The sequence below is a fragment of the Protopterus annectens genome, chromosome 10.part0, assembly GCF_019279795.1.
Source record: "Protopterus annectens isolate FY-2018-M chromosome 10.part0, PAN1.0, whole genome shotgun sequence".
Taxonomy (NCBI): domain Eukaryota; kingdom Metazoa; phylum Chordata; order Ceratodontiformes; family Protopteridae; genus Protopterus; species Protopterus annectens.
The window spans coordinates 923810404-923828128 of record NC_056744.1 but is presented as its reverse complement, the minus strand read 5'-3'; the positions used below and the strand labels follow the sequence as shown (position 1 = coordinate 923828128).

The window sequence follows — 17725 nt, the reverse complement described above, 5'->3', positions numbered from 1 at the left end:
CAGTTAGTGGGTAATACTTTTTGTGGGCATTGTAAGTATTGTAATTTAATTTCCAGGACCAAATCATTTACTTCAGTAAATACATCCAGAGTATTTGACATAAGACATTTAATTACTTGTTCTAGTGAATGGATAATATACATGGCTATATGACAATGTGGTTCCTTTTATACAGGACAAACATCTTGTTCCTTTAAACAGTGGATAGCATTGCACTTAAGTGATATTAGATGTAAGCAGACACGAAGTGCATTGTACAAGCATACTATACAACATAATATGGCTCATTTTGTGTTTTTGGGGACAGACAAAATTGAGGTGGATCAAGTATCTCTGGATAGAAAACATAATTTGTTGACCAATAAAGAAAGAATGTGGATCGTAAATTTGGAGGATGTATTTAAACCAGGTCTTAATGACCATTGGTAGATTATAGATTCTAAACACAAGTTTATTAGTTCAGTCCTTTTACTTGGGTCCCAGGGTCAATATAGTGGTTTTGGACTTTTTGTATATATTTCATGTATATATATATATATATATATATATATATATATATATATATATATATATATTTTTTATATTCAATGCAGTTATGCATATGTATGGGGTTTCTTGGGATAGATGTTTCTTTTAATGATGTGGATATTTAAGGACGTGTTTCTGTGGTATGAAGACACTCACTGCTGATGCCATGTGGAGAAACCGGTCTGGGTAACGGACTGTACGAGTAATAAACGGTACAAGGCACTACTGCAGCTGCTGAATTTTTTCGAGTGCTGGAGTGCTTGTGTGTGTTTATATATATATATATATATATATATATATATATATATATATATGTATAATGTATATATATATATATATATATATATATATACACACACACACACACACACATACATACATACATCCTCAACCCCTTTCTCCCATTTTGCACATGGGGTCAGGATGTTTGTGTGCGTGCGTGTGTGTGTGTGTGTGTGTGTGTGTGTGTGTGTGTGTGTGTGTGTGTGTGTATATATAATATCTATATGGGTTCACTTTATAACATCGAAATACTGAAATGTCGAATTTCAGTATCTCGAAGCTATAAAGTCGAATGTTCAAAATAGCGAACGTTCATAATCGCGAATTTGACATATGTCGAAAATATGTCGAATTTGCGGTTATGAAGTTGCGCTATGTAATGTCCGGGTTTGTGTTTTGTTGGTGCGCGGTGCCGTGTTTGGATGTAGGTGTTATGTCAGGTAAGTGAATGTTTTGTAAGGGTTTTGAGTGGGAGTTAGAGTGTGTGTGAGGGATTGGAGAATGTGCGTGTGTGAGTGAGCTTTTGTGTTGTGTTTGTGCGATCTCGGAGTTAGTATATATAAGTAAAGGGGGTGTGTGTTGTTTTTTTGTTTATGTTGTGATGTGGGTGTTTTGTTGTATGTTTAGTGTAGTGTGTGCGGTGTTTTCGGTTATTTGATTTCGCGGTTTTTGTTTGTCGGTGTTTTGTGGATTCAATTTTATAGTCTTGAGATACTGAAATTCGATATTTCAGCATTTCGAGGTTATAAGGTGAATCCATATATATATATATATATATATATATATATATATATATATATATATATATATTATATACATGACACACAAATATATATATATATATATATAAAGGCTGAAATCCAACACTGCCGAAGACAAAATGAACAAGATGACATTGCCAAAAGTTCAGTTCTACATACGACTGGAATGCCAAAGAATTTCACAGGGTAAGTAACCAGGTGGCCAACAAGGGGACATTTCCCTTTTCCCCACTTTAGTGCAATCCCAGAGTTGGTATATTTAGTTAGGAGGGTGTGGGAGGCACAGAGCCCCACATTGGAGGGTGTGGGAGACATAGGACTTCCCGGGTGGGTTTGAGGTAGTGCGGGGTGTTTCATTGCAAGATGATGGCTGTTAGAAAAATATGTATTTGAACATGTATAAAGTGTTAGTTAAAAAGCAAAAAGTATATAATGCATTTTATTCTTTTTACAATATGGCAATAAGAATGATTTTACATGTAATTGCTTGAAGCTTTGGAGCTGCAGTGTATTTGAACTCTGACCCTGGCAGTAGCCAGCTCAGCAACCTTATGTTTTTCACTAATGATTATCTGCTGGGTCAGGAAATTGAATGTATAAAGCATTGAAAATCTTTTTCCTTCCTCTGGGGATAATTGGCCTTGTGAATGTTACCAAGATAAGACACAGCTGCTGAAGTAATGTTGCAAGAAGAACAAAGAAGTGTATTACAAGACTGAACCAACTATTGTATTCGAGCAGGCCTGAAACCTTGAAGGAGTAACATTTACAGAAAGACATTATGACTGACCAGGTGCTTTGCAAGGCTGTATTATTCCATGGGAAAACTTTTAAAATGTATAACATCAGCTTTTTCTTATGAATAGAATATTGTAGACCATAGTGATGTAGGTGCCCTATGACTAACTACGTCAGTAAGGTGGGCACAGCTTGAGTGTTAAACCTATATAAAATTGTGTACTTCCTGCATCATGTCAGACAAAACTCTGTACTTGTATGGTTTTTTGCCTCCTGGTGCACACTAGTAAACTTTTGCATCTGAGCCTCCTGTGTTGTTATCATTGTTTTTATTTAACAGTTTGGTCCTTCGGACCGGAAGCCCTCAGACAGCTACAGATCAGAGTGTACCGGTGGTCGAATACTGCGCAGGAGAAGCTACCGAAATGGTTCTTCTTGAAATACAAAGACCTCCGACTGAATTGTCGTTTTGAGAGGCTGGCCACTTTCTGATCTGCGGCCGAAGAGCGGTCTCGAACTGGTCGACCCAGGAGGCTCAGGTAGGAAGATATTTGCCTTTTTTCTGTTTTAGATCAGGGACTAGGTTACAGTAAATGTCATTGTCAGAGATTTGTTATACAGATCAGGGACAAAAGGAAATTACTGTATATTTTGTCAGAGATCAGGGAAACAGAATAAAGTAGGCAGTTATTCTAGATAAACTGTGTAAGGAACTGAAATACCACCTGGTGAAAAGGGTTACGTAACATTTTCTTTTAGAATGGGAAATCAGTGCACTAAAACATCGCAAGATCCACCCCTAACTGAAGACACAAAATATATGCAATTACAACGGGCTGATAATGTAAGGTATTATACAAAATGGGTTAATAAATACGGATTTGACGGTAAATTAAATAAAATTTCATTAGTTAAACTTTTAAAACAGCTTAAATCTGACGCAGAAGGTCAGGCAAAAAAACAACAGCGATTAGGCATTCCTCAGGCACACAGGTGGATTGAGGAAGTAAACCGAAGGGAACAAAAAACTAAAAATGCTAAAACGTTATTTATAGACAAAGAGGATAATAATACAGTAATAGCAACGGCTCCTCCTCCCCCGCCCCCTCCGATGCCTTTTTCAGGATATGAAGCAGGAGGACAAGCTGGTCCACCTCCATGTTATCCTGAAGTCACAAGAACACTAAAACCATTTGTTAGAGATCCTATTGAAACTAGGTCCCGGACACGTAAAACACTTGGGGACACAGACTTATATCAAGTAGAGAGAAACACACTAGAAGAGAGTGAGGAAGAAATCTGTCCACTAATCGAGGTACCAAATCCTCAGGCAGGACAGGAAGGGCAGGACCCAACTCTTCTAGTATATAGACCATGGACACCAGAAGATATTCGGAAAGCTACAGAGGGAATCCCTCATCCAAAAGTTAATTACACAACGTTTTTACAAGATTTACAAGGTATGAGACTAAGTTACCACTTAAATGGGGAAGAAGTAGAAAAGGTAGTTAGACAAATTGTGGGTCCAGACTGGCACATGATTTGTGGCACCTGGAATCCTCGTAATGCAGAGCTTAAACCACTCCCACATAGTGACGCAGAACTAGACAACAGAGTGAAAGGTCTCACAGACCGAATTTCTGAAAAATGGAAACCTAGAGCAGATTGGACTTGCATTAATCAATGCATACAACAGGAGAATGAAACTGTAGATGGGTACTATGGTAGATTATTGGAATGTTTCAATAACCATAGTGGTATGGCTATTCCTGAAAATCAGACACATGATACCTCGTATGAACAGCAACTGAAAAATGCATTTTTGAAAGGTTGCATTGCACCTATCAGTATCTTTATTACAAATCATATGATAGATCATCGAACAAGTAGGCTGCAAGCCTTACTTGAATATGCTAGACATGCTGAAAGACACTTTAATAGTAAAAAGAAAAAGAAGACACAAGTCTTCACAGCTGAAGACGGAACTGAGGTCTTTGTAGTACAGTCAGGTAAAAAGGGTAAGAAAAATGCCCAGGGAAATAGACAATCTGACAAAAGGTCAGAAGATTTTGAAGAGAGAAAAAAGAAAGGTGAGTGCTATAAGTGCGGAAAGAAAGGACATTTAGCAAGGGATTGCAGGCTAAATAAAAAGGTGACTACAGAAAATAAAGGTGATGAGGACTGACTATATGATAGTGATGAAAGTCAGAAATCATCAGGAAAGGCAAACAAACAAAGGACAAATGTAAATGTAGTGGAAGGAACGGAGGAAGTGCAAGCAGATGTAGAGGATGAAGAAGGTGAAATTTTAGATTTGGCATTACTGAGCTTGGAGCTCTATCTGGCAGACACAAAACCGGAAGTTACACTTCTGGTGGAGGGAAGGGAAGTAAAATTCCTGTCTGACTCAGGAGCGTCACGAACTTTGATACACCCCTCAAAGTTACCAGAATATTCCGAATCACCTGATTATATATTAGTGAAAGCAGCAAATGGACAGCTATATAGGGAGCCACTCTCCCATGATATAGCAATAACTGACCCTGTTTCAGGTATGACTCAGAAAAGTAAAATTGTAGTTTCTGCAAAATGTCCAGTAAACTTACTGGGAAGAGATCTTATGCAGATATTTGGCATAGCGGTGGTTCCCACTATGCAGGGTATGGAGGCACAAAGACAAATGGATACGTTTGTGGTGCGACCGGAGGGTGAGACTTTTTACTGGTACAGCCAGGACCTAGTTACGACTGGTCCAGGGGCGGTAACCGAGGAACTGATGAATGTAGCCATCAGTAGGGCCCCCTCCCTTGACACTGACCAACAGCATTTGTTACATTGTACTCTATACTACTGTAGCATGCCAGGACCTGATAAAGAATATGAGCAAGAATTATTCAAAAATCCTGCTAACAGATCAGTATTACGAACCTTGCATTGGGATACTGAGGGAAACAGTGTGGTAAGCTGTTCATTACCTCAGGAATTCATGACACTGTACAAATCTAATCGACTACCACATGTCAGCTTGACAAAGAATAAGGATGTGAAATGGGCGGACTTAGGAGAAAAAGTAACAAGATGGGAAAAACAAACTGATTTAGAATTATCAGAACAGGGAATACAAAAACAGAAATTAAATTGGCTAACACAGACACATCCAGCTGTACACTTACAAACTAGTGAAGACAGCTGATTAGCGTTCTTATTAGAAGAAGAAGAAAAAGCCTTGTGTAACATACCAAACGTTCTTTGGTCAACAGGCAAATCAGATGTAGGACTTATTCAAACAGCAGGACCAGTAACTATTACACCAAAATCAGCATTTAGACCACAGAAAAGACAATACCCCTTGAGGAAAGATGCAGAGCAAGGAATCAAGCCTATAATAGCAGCATTACTCAAGGAAGGAGTACTGGTAGAATCCCTTGATTCACCATGTAACACCCCTCTATTTCCTGTTAAAAAAGCAAACGGGGAATGGCGGATGGTACAGGATTTACAAGCTGTAAACAATGCAATAATACCTAGAGCACCTACGGTGCCAGACCCACACACCTTGTTGAATGATTTGAAGCCACAACAAAAATATTTCACTGTGGTAGATATAAGCAATGCTTTCTTTTCAATACCTATACATCCTGATAGCCAGTATTGGTTTGCATTTACATTTCAGGGTAAAAGATATACCTATACTCGGCTATCGCAGGGATATTGTGAAAGTCCAATGATATTTGCACAAGAAATGACAAGCAATCTGGCAGGGTTTACTCCACCAGGAGGTAGTCAGATTCTACTTTATGTAGATTACATCTTGCTAGCAGTCCCTACCCAGCATCAATGCAGGGAAGATACGATAGCATTATTGAAATTTTTAGCAGCACAAGGACACAAAGTAAACAAAAATAAGTTACAACTTTGGAGAAAACAAGTTAGATACCTAGGATATGTAATATCCAATGAAGGTAGAATATTAGATGAAGAGAGAAAAACAGCGATTTTACAGGCACCTAAACCAGTAACCAAGAAGGAAATGATGTCCTTCTTGGGAACGACTAATTTTTGTCGAAGCTGGATATCAAACTATGCTTTAGAATCTGCTCCACTGGTTGATTTAATATATAAAACACCAATGGCAGCACAAGATGTATTACAATGGACACCTGAAGCAGAAACAGCTTTCTGCAGACTAAAACAATTGATAGCTTCATCATTAGTTTTAGGACTTCCAAATTACCACAAAAGATTTTTTCAGACCGTAGATTGTAAACAGGGATACATGACGTCAGTTTTGACGCAACAGCATGGGGATAAGCAACACCCCATAGCTTACTATTCATCACAGTTAGACCCAGTGGCATGATCGTTGCCCCACTGTGTGCAAGCAGTAGTCGCAGCTGCAATGGCAGTACAGGCTTCGGCCTCAGTGGTGTTATTCCACCCTCTCACATTGAGAGTGCCTCATGCAGTCGCGATAATTTTACTGCAAGAAAAAATAGCATATCTATCTCCTGCTAGACATCTTTCATGCATGACCATACTGTTGAGCCAACCTCATATGGTAATTGAACGTTGTACAACATTGAATCCATCAACGTTACTTCAGACTCCTGTGGATGGCACACCGCACAGCTGCCTGCAGGAAATTGAGCAAATAACTTTGCCCAGACAAGACCTCACTGATATGCCCTTGGATGATGCCGAGGTGACATTTTATGTGGATGGCTCATGCAGAAAGGGTCCTACAGGGAAAATCTAGTAGGGTATGCAGTAGTCACAGATACAGAGATTTTAGAAGCCCAACCCTTACAGCATAACCTGTCTGCTCAAGCAGCAGAACTAATAGCCTTAACACGGGCTTGCACTCTAGCGAAAGATAAACATGTGAACATATATACTGACAGTCAGTATGCTTTCTCAACAGTGCATGTTTTTGCACAACAATGGAAGAATAGGGGAATGATAACATCTAATAGTAAACCGATTAATCATGCGCAACTTATTTTGAACTTGTTAGATTCCATTCAGTTACCTACTAAAGTAGCTATTTGTAAATGTTTAGCTCATACAAAACAACAGGATACAATTTCAAAAGGAAATGCAAAAGCTGATGCAGTTGCAAAGCAAGCAGCCTCAGACTCAGAAACTTTACTTTTAACCGAGGAATTACAACCCTCTGAGATTTTAGATCTAGAAATGTTAAAAACGATGCAGACATTAACTACAAAAGCTGAGAAACAAAAATGGGAGAAACGAGGTGCAATCCTCGAAGATGGACTGTATGTCTCCAAAGAGAAAAAAAACAATATTGCCATCTAATTTATTTAGATATGCAGCTTTGTTGAGCCATGGGCAGTGCCATGTCTCAACAGGGGGGATGGTACAGTTAGTAAATCGAATATTCCAAACATATGGATTCACAAACTTTACACAAACATTTTGTGCAGCATGTCATATCTGTAACAAACATCATGCAAAAGGGGCATTCAAACCCAAACAAGGGAGTTTTCCTACACCACCATATCCATTCCACTCTATTTGTATGGATTTCATAGAATTGAATAAATGTGAAGGGAAAAAATACTGTTTAGTAATTATAGACATGTTTTCCAAATGGGTAGAAGCTCTTCCAACTAAAAATCTGGATGCAGCAACAGTAGCAAAGGCCCTAATAAAAGAAATAATTCCTAGATTTGGCATACCGGAAAGAATCTATAGTGACAATGGGACACATTTTGTTAATCAGACGATTCACCAACTTGGGAGATTCTTTGGGATCTCCTTGAAGAATCATTGTGCTTACCACCCACAGTCTGCAGGACTGGTGGAAAGGTACAATGGAATTTTAAAAAGCAAGTTGAGGAAGTTAGTAAACGAGACACAGAAGAATTGGATTTGCTGTTTGCCTTTGGCACTGCTGAGCATGAGAACAGTTCCAAATGTAAAGGGTTTGACTCCCTTTGAAGTGATATTTAGAAGGGCATATTATGTGCCACAATGGAAAGCTCTCATGCCTGCAGAACTAGAGGCTGACAGCTCATTAGCTAGCTATATGAGGAAACTGTTAACAAATAAAACTGTTTTGCAGTTGAACTCTTTTTCAGATAAAAGACAGACCAGACCATTGGAAGCAGTGCTGACCCCAGGGTCCTGGGTGTGGTTGAAGGTCACGAAGAGGAAGAATTGGACGAGTCCAAAGTGGGAAGGACCGTACCAGGTACTGTTGGCGACGCCTACTGCAGTCAAAATTGCTGAGAGGTCATCCTGGGTCCATCTGACGCACTTCAAACCGGTAAAGAATTTTCAGCTTGATAAACATTTTGTGACTGACACACAACAAAGGCAGGATGGCCAAGAGCAAAATGAGTAAAAACACAGATCAACCCCAAAGATGTTGTTTAATCATCTTGCTGACTATGCATTTATTGACTATGATTGTGATGACCTTCCTTTCGTTGTGGTTTTTCCTACATATAACCGCACAAGTGAAAGTGGAGAGACGTGATGAACTATCTATAGACTGGCATCCAAACTTTAACACATACCTAGCTATGAAGCGTGTATATGTAGAGACTATGAACATTTCAAATTGCTGGGTTTGTACTGCTATACCAACAGCATATGGAGGACTGTTGATGTCCGCTGTCCCCTTGGGGATAAGTGAGACTTGGGAAAATTTACTTTTTTATACAGGTTCTGTAAGATCACAGGACAAAATTGCATTGTATTTGCCTATTACACAGAAGGGAATTGTATGTTTTTACAAGAATGATACACTCCAAGTGGGTTGGAGTAACTGTAACATAACTATATCTTATAAATGCTATATTAAAACTAAAGATAAAGGCACTGTTTGTAACACAAATTATGATTCATATTCGAGCTTAATGAAAACAACATTAAGAGATGTGCAGAGAAATCCTGTTTTACATAAACAATTGTCTGTTATAGATAAGAAAATGTTTCATTCAGAATTAACCCGCATCAGTACTAAAGTAGAAAACTGTTATTTTGTTTGTGGGAAAAAGGCATACAAATGGCTACCTGAGAATTGGTCCGGCAGTTGTCTTTTGGGTTATCTGGTTCCGGCCATAAGACATACTACAGAATTACCGCTAGGTAAGATACGAAATGTAAGAGATGTAGCCCGAAAACCTGAAGATCCAATCGGAAAACCTGTAAATCCAGTGGGAAAAATCGAAGCTGGTTGGAAGGACCATCATTCCGTAAAAGATAAAGAAAAATTGACTCATATGGACTTGAGTGACAGTGTTATATCCTGGGCTGGAATACTTCCAGCATATGGAGCAGTCAAATCGATCTGGGAGTTGAGAAAGCTGTCAAAACTTCTCGAAGTAATGAGTAACGCAACTTTTTCTGCTCTCGAACTAGTGACTGATGAACTGAATGCAATGAGAATGGTTGTGCTACAAAATCGAATGGCTCTTGACTTCACCCTAGCGGCGAGAGGTGGTATGTGCGCGCTTATCAAAAAAGAATGCTGTGCGTTCATACCAGACAATCGACATGAGATTAATGACCACCTAGAGGTAATACAGCAGGTATCGGCCATGACTGAACCAGGCCCAAACCCACTGACAAACTTTTTCCAGAGTCTGTTTGGTGGGTGGGGTTCTATCCTAATGAATATTTTGATTGCTATTTGTGTTGGTCTGCTCCTATTAGGAGCATGTGTCTGTTGTGGGATCCCCTGCATGAAAAGATTAGTCAAAGATTTTGTTGATATATCTGTAACTGAAACTTTGTACCAAGACATTGAATTGGAACTATTAATTCCAGATGAAACTCTTTCCGAAGTATAAACTAAATGACTTGCCTAGTTGAAAGTCCTTAAGGGAGAAGGCTAGGGGACGATAAAACATTGTTTATATTTCTGAATAGAATAAAAAGTATTAAAAGGGAGGAAAATGATAGAAAAATATGTATTTGAACATGTATAAAGTGTTAGTTAAAAAGCAAAAAGTATATAATGCATTTTATTCTATTTACAATATGGCAATAAGAATGATTTTACATGTAATTGCTTGAAGCTTTGGAGCTGCAGTGTATTTGAACTCTGACCCTGGCAGTAGCCAGCTCAGCAAGCTTATGTTTTTCACTAATGATTATCTGCTGGGTCAGGAAATTGAATGTATAAAGCATTGAAAATCTTCTTCCTTCCTCTGGGATAATTGGCCTTGTGAATGTTACCAAGATAAGACAGAGCTGCTGAAGTAATGTTGCAAGAAGAACAAAGAAGTGTATTACAAGACTGAACCAACTATTGTATTCGAGCAGGCCTGAAACCTTGAAGGAGTAACATTTACAGAAAGACATTATAACTGACCAGGTGATTTGCAAGGCTGTATTATTCCCATGGGAAAACTTTTAAAATGTATAACATCAGCTTTTTCTTATGAATAGAATATTGTAGACGATAGTGATGTAGGTGCCCTATGACTAACCACGTCAGTAAGGTGGGCACAGCTTGAGTGTTAAACCTATATAAAATTGTGTACTTCCTGCATCATGTCAGATAAAACTCTGTCCTTGTATGTTTTTTTGCCTCCTGGTGTACACTAGTAAACTTTTGCATCTGAGCCTCCTGTCTTGTTATCATTGTTTTTATTTAACAATGACTAATCAGATACTTAACCTGTGAAATCCTTCAGAATTCCTGTCGTTCATGCAACTGAAGTTTCTGCAATGTCGACTTGTTCCTTTCATCTTCGGTAGTGTGTGATTTTGTTCTTTTGAAATAGACACGTGTATGTGTGTGTATATATATATATATATATATATATAGATATAGATATACACACACACACACACACACACACACACACACATATATATATATATATGTATGTACATATATATGCATAAATGTATGTGTGTGTAAATATGTATGCATGTGTGTATCTATATAGATAGATAGATATGGAGGACTGAAAAAAGTCAAGTAAAAATAGTTGACAAAAATCTCAGCAGCATTATGTGTGAGCTAAGAGACTAAATCTAAGTGCATACAAACAAAAAAAATGTTTGTTTTTTTTTCTTTCATTGGGGCTGCTTGGAGTTTTGATGCTATATTTGTATGAGATAGCTGTAATACTGGGATTCGGAAATACGTCCTTTTGCCACTATTGAGGGATCTCAAGAGTTGTTTTATTGAATTAATTAGTTTGAAGAGGTGCAGGAGGGTGCTGCTGACATTTTTTGTTGAATATTTGGTGTCATTTTTTCAGTTTAAATATTTTATGTATACCCACATACGTCTGTATATATATATATATATATATATATATATATATATATATATATATATATATATATATATATAGACATGCATGCACACACACATGCACACACAAATACATATATATATATATATATATATATATATATGTGTGTTTGTGTGTATGTGTATATATATATATATATATATATATATATATATATATATATATACACAGACATTATGTCTGCGTGTGTGTATCTCATCAAATTTCATTCACAAGAGTGAATGTTGGAAGAGTGATCACATTTGAGGAATCTAAAGTGATGAAAAGTGCAAATTATATATATATATCTATATACAAATGAGTGATTAAAAAATAAATAAATAAAAATAAAGTTGCTCTACACTGTTTTACCAAATGGTTTTGCTTTCCCCAGAAAATAAAGTGTTTGCATCTGTGGAGCAGTATAATTGTGAGGGAAACTTGTACCACATTTTCTACACACTGTTGCTGTTTTCTATTGAAGTTGTAAAATCTTTGGTAGAACTTATGTTATGTTTACATTCTGTGGGTTTTATATGTAGTCTGCCTGTTTGCATTTTAGCACATGAAGTGCTGCTTTATATTATGCTTCTCTTTGCTTGATTTTGTTATTCAAAGTGCCCTTTTCTATGTAATGGTAATCCTTTCCCATCTACATTGGTTCAGTCATTGCATTCCCTGTTAGATTTTTCTGGTAAACTAAACTGAATTATTTGTATTTTAATTTCCAGATCTGTTTTTTCTGAAAGTACAACTTGTGGATAACATGTAGTCTGTTGTATAAAATCAAATAATACCACTGTGTAGCCGTGTGTTTAGCCTTTGTGCATATGTAGACTTCATATTTTCATTTTGTTTAGGTTCAAAAATTATTTTGTCATCTTCTGTCATTGGATATTTGTGTGCAGATCCACTCCTCTGCTTACCAAGACAGCTCCATCCAGAGGGTAGTACCATGTCTGGAGGTCAGTGGGGTTCACCTACCTTGATCACAGTCCCAGTTCCTCTTCTCACCGTGTGTTGGGGAGGTAATACTATAGCAATAACCCACGCCTGGGTGTGGGTAATGCTAAATTTACCCACGGTTGGCGTGGTTTGGTCCCGAGGCGGCCCGAGGTACCAAACAAAGCCAACCGTGGTAATTTAGCATTACCACACCCAGGCGTATTGCTATTATACCATGACATTATTTAAGAAAAGAAACTATTCCTTTTCTTAAATAATGGCATAGTATAATGCCTGTTTACTGCCCTTCCGCAGATGCCTGGCATCCGGCAGTTCTGATGTACTGCGGCGCCTGCGCAGTACATCAGAGTTGAGCAAAAGCAACGGAGAAAGCAAGATCTCCGTTGCTTTGTTTATGTCTCGCTATGTTAAATGAGTTTAACATAGCGAGACAGTTTTAAAATAAGCAGCGGACATCTCCGTTGCTTATTTTAACTGTCTCGCTATGTTAAACTCATTTAACATAGCGAGACATAAAAAGCAACGGAGATCTTGCTTTCTCCGTTGCTTTTAACACTGTCTGCTATGTTAAATGGGTTTAACATAGCGAGACAGCTTTAAAATAAGCAACGGAGATCTCCGTTGCTTATTTTAAAGCTGTCTCGCTATGTTAAACCCATTTAACATAGCGAGACAGTGTTTAAAAACGAGTTATACTAATGGAAAAGTCCGGGCGACGGACCTTTTCCATTAGTATAACTTCGATTACAACGGCACGCTGGCCAATCAGCGTGCACGCTTTGGGGATCATGGTATAATATAGCAATAACACGCCTGGGTGTGGGTAATGCTACCCACGGTTGGCGTGGTTTGGTCCCAGGCGGCCCGAGGACCAAACAAAGCCAACCGTGGGTAATTAGCATTACCCACACCCAGGCGTTATTGCTATTATACCATGACATTATTTAAGAAAAGAAACTATTCCTTTTCTTAAATAATGGCATAGTATAATGCCTGTTTACTGCCCTTCCGCAGATGCCTGGCATCCGGCAGTTCTGATGTACTGCGCGCCTGCGCAGTACATCAGAGTTGAGCAAAAGCAACGGAGAAAGCAAGATCTCCGTTGCTTTTTTTTAGTGTCTCGCTATGTTAAATGAGTTTAACATAGCGAGACAGTTTTAAAATAAGCAACGGACATCTCCGTTGCTTATTTTAAAACTGTCTCGCTATGTTAAACTCATTTAACATAGCGACACTAAAAAGCAACGGAGATCTTGCTTTCTCCGTGCTAACACTGTCGCTATGTTAAATGGGTTTAACATGGCGAGACAGCTTTAAAATAAGCAACGGAGATCTCCGTTGCTTATTTAAAGCTGTCTCGCTATGTTAAACCCATTTAACATAGACAGTGTTTAAAAGCAGTTATACTAATGGAAAAAGTCCGGGCGACGGACCTTTTCCATTAGTATAACTCGATTTACAACGGGCACGCTGGCCAATCAGCGTGCGCTTTGGGGATCATGGTATAATATAGCAATAACCGCCTGGGTGTGGGTAATGCTAAATTACCCACGGTTGGCGTGGTTTGGTCCCGAGGCGAAGCCGAGGACCAAACAAAGCCAACCGTGGTAATTAGCATTACCCACACCCAGGCGTGGTTATTGCTATTATATGACATTATTTAAGAAAAGAAACTATTCCTTTTCTTAAATAATGGCATAGTATAATGCCTGTTTACTGCCCTTCCGCAGATGCCTGGCATCCGGCGGCAGTTCTGATGTACTGCGGCGCCTGCGCGGTACATCAGACTGTGGGCAAAAGCAACGGAGAAAGCAAGATCTCCGTTGCTTTGTTTTAGTGTCTCGCTATGTTAAATGAGTTTAACATAGCGAGACAGTTTTAAAATAAGCAACGGACATCTCCGTTTGCTTATTTTAAAACTGTCTCGCTATGTTAAACTCATTTAACATAGCGAGACACTAAAAAGCAACGGAGATCTTGCTTTCTCCGTTGTTTAAACATTGTCTCGCTATGTTAAACCCATTTAACATAGCGAGACAGCTTTAAAATAAGCAACGGAGATCTCCGTTGCTTATTTTAAACTGTCTCATGTTAAACCCATTTAACATAGCGAGACAGTGTTTAAAAAAAACGAGTTATACTAATGGAAAAAAGTCCGGGCGACCGGACCTTTTTCCATTAGTATAACTCGATTTACAACGGGCACGCTGGCCAATCAGCGTGCACGTTTTGGGGGGATCATGGTATAATAAGCAAGTAGGTCTAGAGAAGTAGGAAGGGATTTTGCATATTAACTGATGGTTAAGCTGAAAAAAAAAATAAATAAATATGCAACATGCCATGCCTACCTGTACTAAGGCTGGCATGTGCAACATGCCAGACCTAACACAGTCTGGCCTGTGTCAGAGATATATAAATTAAGAATCTCACATAATGTCCCTCTGTAAATATTGTACTTCCTAATGCTTCTAAGAAAAGTTGTATTGATATGTTGCCAATTTTTAAAGCCTTAAATGCCCTGCTTTTGTTTTAGACAGCCATATTGTATTCATATTTTTGTCTTGACTACATTGTTAGCTTTTCACAGTGGCAGTATCATAGTCAGTGAAGTTTATCTGAGGCTTGCTTATTGCTAATTGTAAACTGTTCCCAATAACATTAAACATTTTCAGATATTAAGTTTTAGTGTGATATTCTGTCAGCACTTTGTCCAAAACATGATCTGCAACTGCATGAAAATAACGAAGTAAACTAAGAACACTGGAATGTGATTTCATCTGCAAACTTTATATGAAAATTGTATTTTTGCGTTATTTCATTACCAGAAATGTCTACTGAAATGTAACTTCTAGTAGTACAATTAATTGAAACTAGCTGAGAGCAGGCCAAAAAAGATGAACAACTGTATATGTGAAGAAGCTGTTAGGGCATAGTTTTTACAGCAGTAATATTAATATAATTATTACTTAAAGCATTTATTTTCTTAGAATAAACAGAAATGTTACCTGTGTCATAAAATGAAAACATGAAGAAAACATAATTATTTTGCTGCTGACACGTCAGTGACTAACTTAAAAAAGTCCAGAGCATACATTTGAAATAATTTCAACATTTGTTTTTGAATCAGACAAGAACACTCTGCACCAGCATTTCATCTATCAGAAGGCATTGTATAATCCCTCTGTTGATATTAATGTAGTCCATAGAGCGGTATTATTACAGTCGTATATCAGTTTAACAACATCCTGATTCAGCACGACTGTAGCACGACACCCAATCTTAACAGTGCTCAGAAGGGTACTTAACAGTTGTGAAAAGCTCACCAGCGTCAATCTCAAGGTGAATTTCTTGGCATCCATGTCTCAAACACGTAATAACCAAGTTACAATCAGCAACCCAATCATAATCCTCCATGCCTCATTAACATACTGTAACTTCGGAAATATGAACAAGTGGAAGAACTGTCAATTTAAAGGATATTTTATTTTTTGTATTTGTTTATTTATTTATTTTATTTGTATTTGTTTTCTGGGGTAAAGTATTGGTCTCCGTGGACCTTTTTCAGACTCAGCCCAGGAGCAGTGTCTGGTTAATTAACTTCCTCAGAATCACACAATTAGGCAGTGGAAGCTGAGTAAATCAAATCTTGTACCACTGGACCACAGTAAACAGCTCATTAACAGCTCCTTAATCCTGTAAGCCAAATTGCCAGACATGTTGGCATTTAGCTAACAGAAGCTTGGACAGCTGATTTGAAGTCTGGATAGCTCAGCCTGTAGAACACCAGACTCTTAATCTGAGAATTCAAGTCACTGTTTGGGCATGTGCTTTAGTTGCTTGCAAACAGTGTACGATCTTTCCCTCATTTCACATGTGAATATTGCATGATAATCTGTGTGTTTGACAGCGGTGGGATATCCACATCACATATTAATTAGTTGGCAAATACTAATTGGCTTGTAGTGGTGTGGGTAGAGTGAATCCTGTAGCTTATGTACAGAGATCTCTGAAGGCGTTTTGTACTCTAAAACAGCCATGCAGTGAATACTCGGAGTTCAGATCACGATTGTTTTATTTCTTTTGTTAGCTTAGTCAGGGTGAGCAGGCAGCATGTCAGCAGAGGAGTATGGAAATCTGACAAGGAGCCAGCTGGAGATGTGCCAGGCTAAGGGACTGGTGCATGAAAGCCTGACTAAGGCAGACCTGATTGCAGCCTTGGTTACAGCTGTATCAGAAAACAGCATCCAGGAGGTTAATCAGACTGGCAGTGGAGATGCAATATCCTCGGAGAATGGTTAGCTCAACCTTTCTGCGAAGGACAATCAGACTGGAAGTGGAGATGCAATATCCTTAGAGAATGGACAACTCAACTTTTCTACAGTGGACTTAAAAATCCAGCTGGAGATAAACAGACTTGAGTTGGAGGCCAGGCGTTTGGGGATAGAAGCCGAAGAAAAGAAGCGTCAGAGGAGGCATGAAAGGGAAATACTGACTCTTCGCCATAGTCATGGAGGTAATGGGGAAGGGAGTAACTGGACCCCAGAAGCACAACAGGTCAGTAAATTTCTTCTGCAATTTAAAGAGGGGGATAATTTTGATAGTTCCATTCATATGTTTGAGAGGGTATGCAAACAGTATAGTGTTGACCAAAGGCTCTGGGTGCGGTTCCTGACCCCCTTACTCCATGGGAAAGCTGTAAGTTTTTTGTCAAAAATGCCTGGACACTGTCTGTTTTGATTATACTGCTGTAAAAAAATATATTTTAGAATGTTTTAAGCTAACACCTGAAATGTATAGGGAAAAGTTTCGTGGGCATATATGCCAGGCAGATGAAAGTGTGTGTGAATATTTTGCTGAACTGAGCACTTATTTTCATAGCTGGATGAGTGAATGTCAGGTCACTACTATTGAAGGGCTGGCAGACCTTTTGGTGAGGAAACAAGCCCTTAGCACTTTGCCTGAGGACATGAGGATCTGGTTAGCTGATGGACAACGTGCTACTTCGGATAAGTTGGGTAAGAAGGGAGACCTATACCTGGCCAGCAGGGCAGCCCTACACAGGAAGGGGAACCCCAGTACTGCTCATTGGTCTAAAGTAACCCATGGTGGGTAGCACAGACTGCCACAACAGAATCTGCCAGTAGCAGGGGAAGCCACTAGTCCAGGTAC

The 17725-nt window shown here is 38.6% G+C and overlaps 1 protein-coding gene and 1 pseudogene across 1 annotated transcript in view; both read left to right on the top strand.

Annotated features, from left to right (window-relative positions):
* Nucleotides 1-17725, top strand: part of DPYD (dihydropyrimidine dehydrogenase) — a 4342678-nt gene that overhangs the window by 4058111 nt on the left and 266842 nt on the right. The window lies entirely within an intron of this gene.
* LOC122814631 lies at nt 15132-15256 on the top strand (annotated as a pseudogene).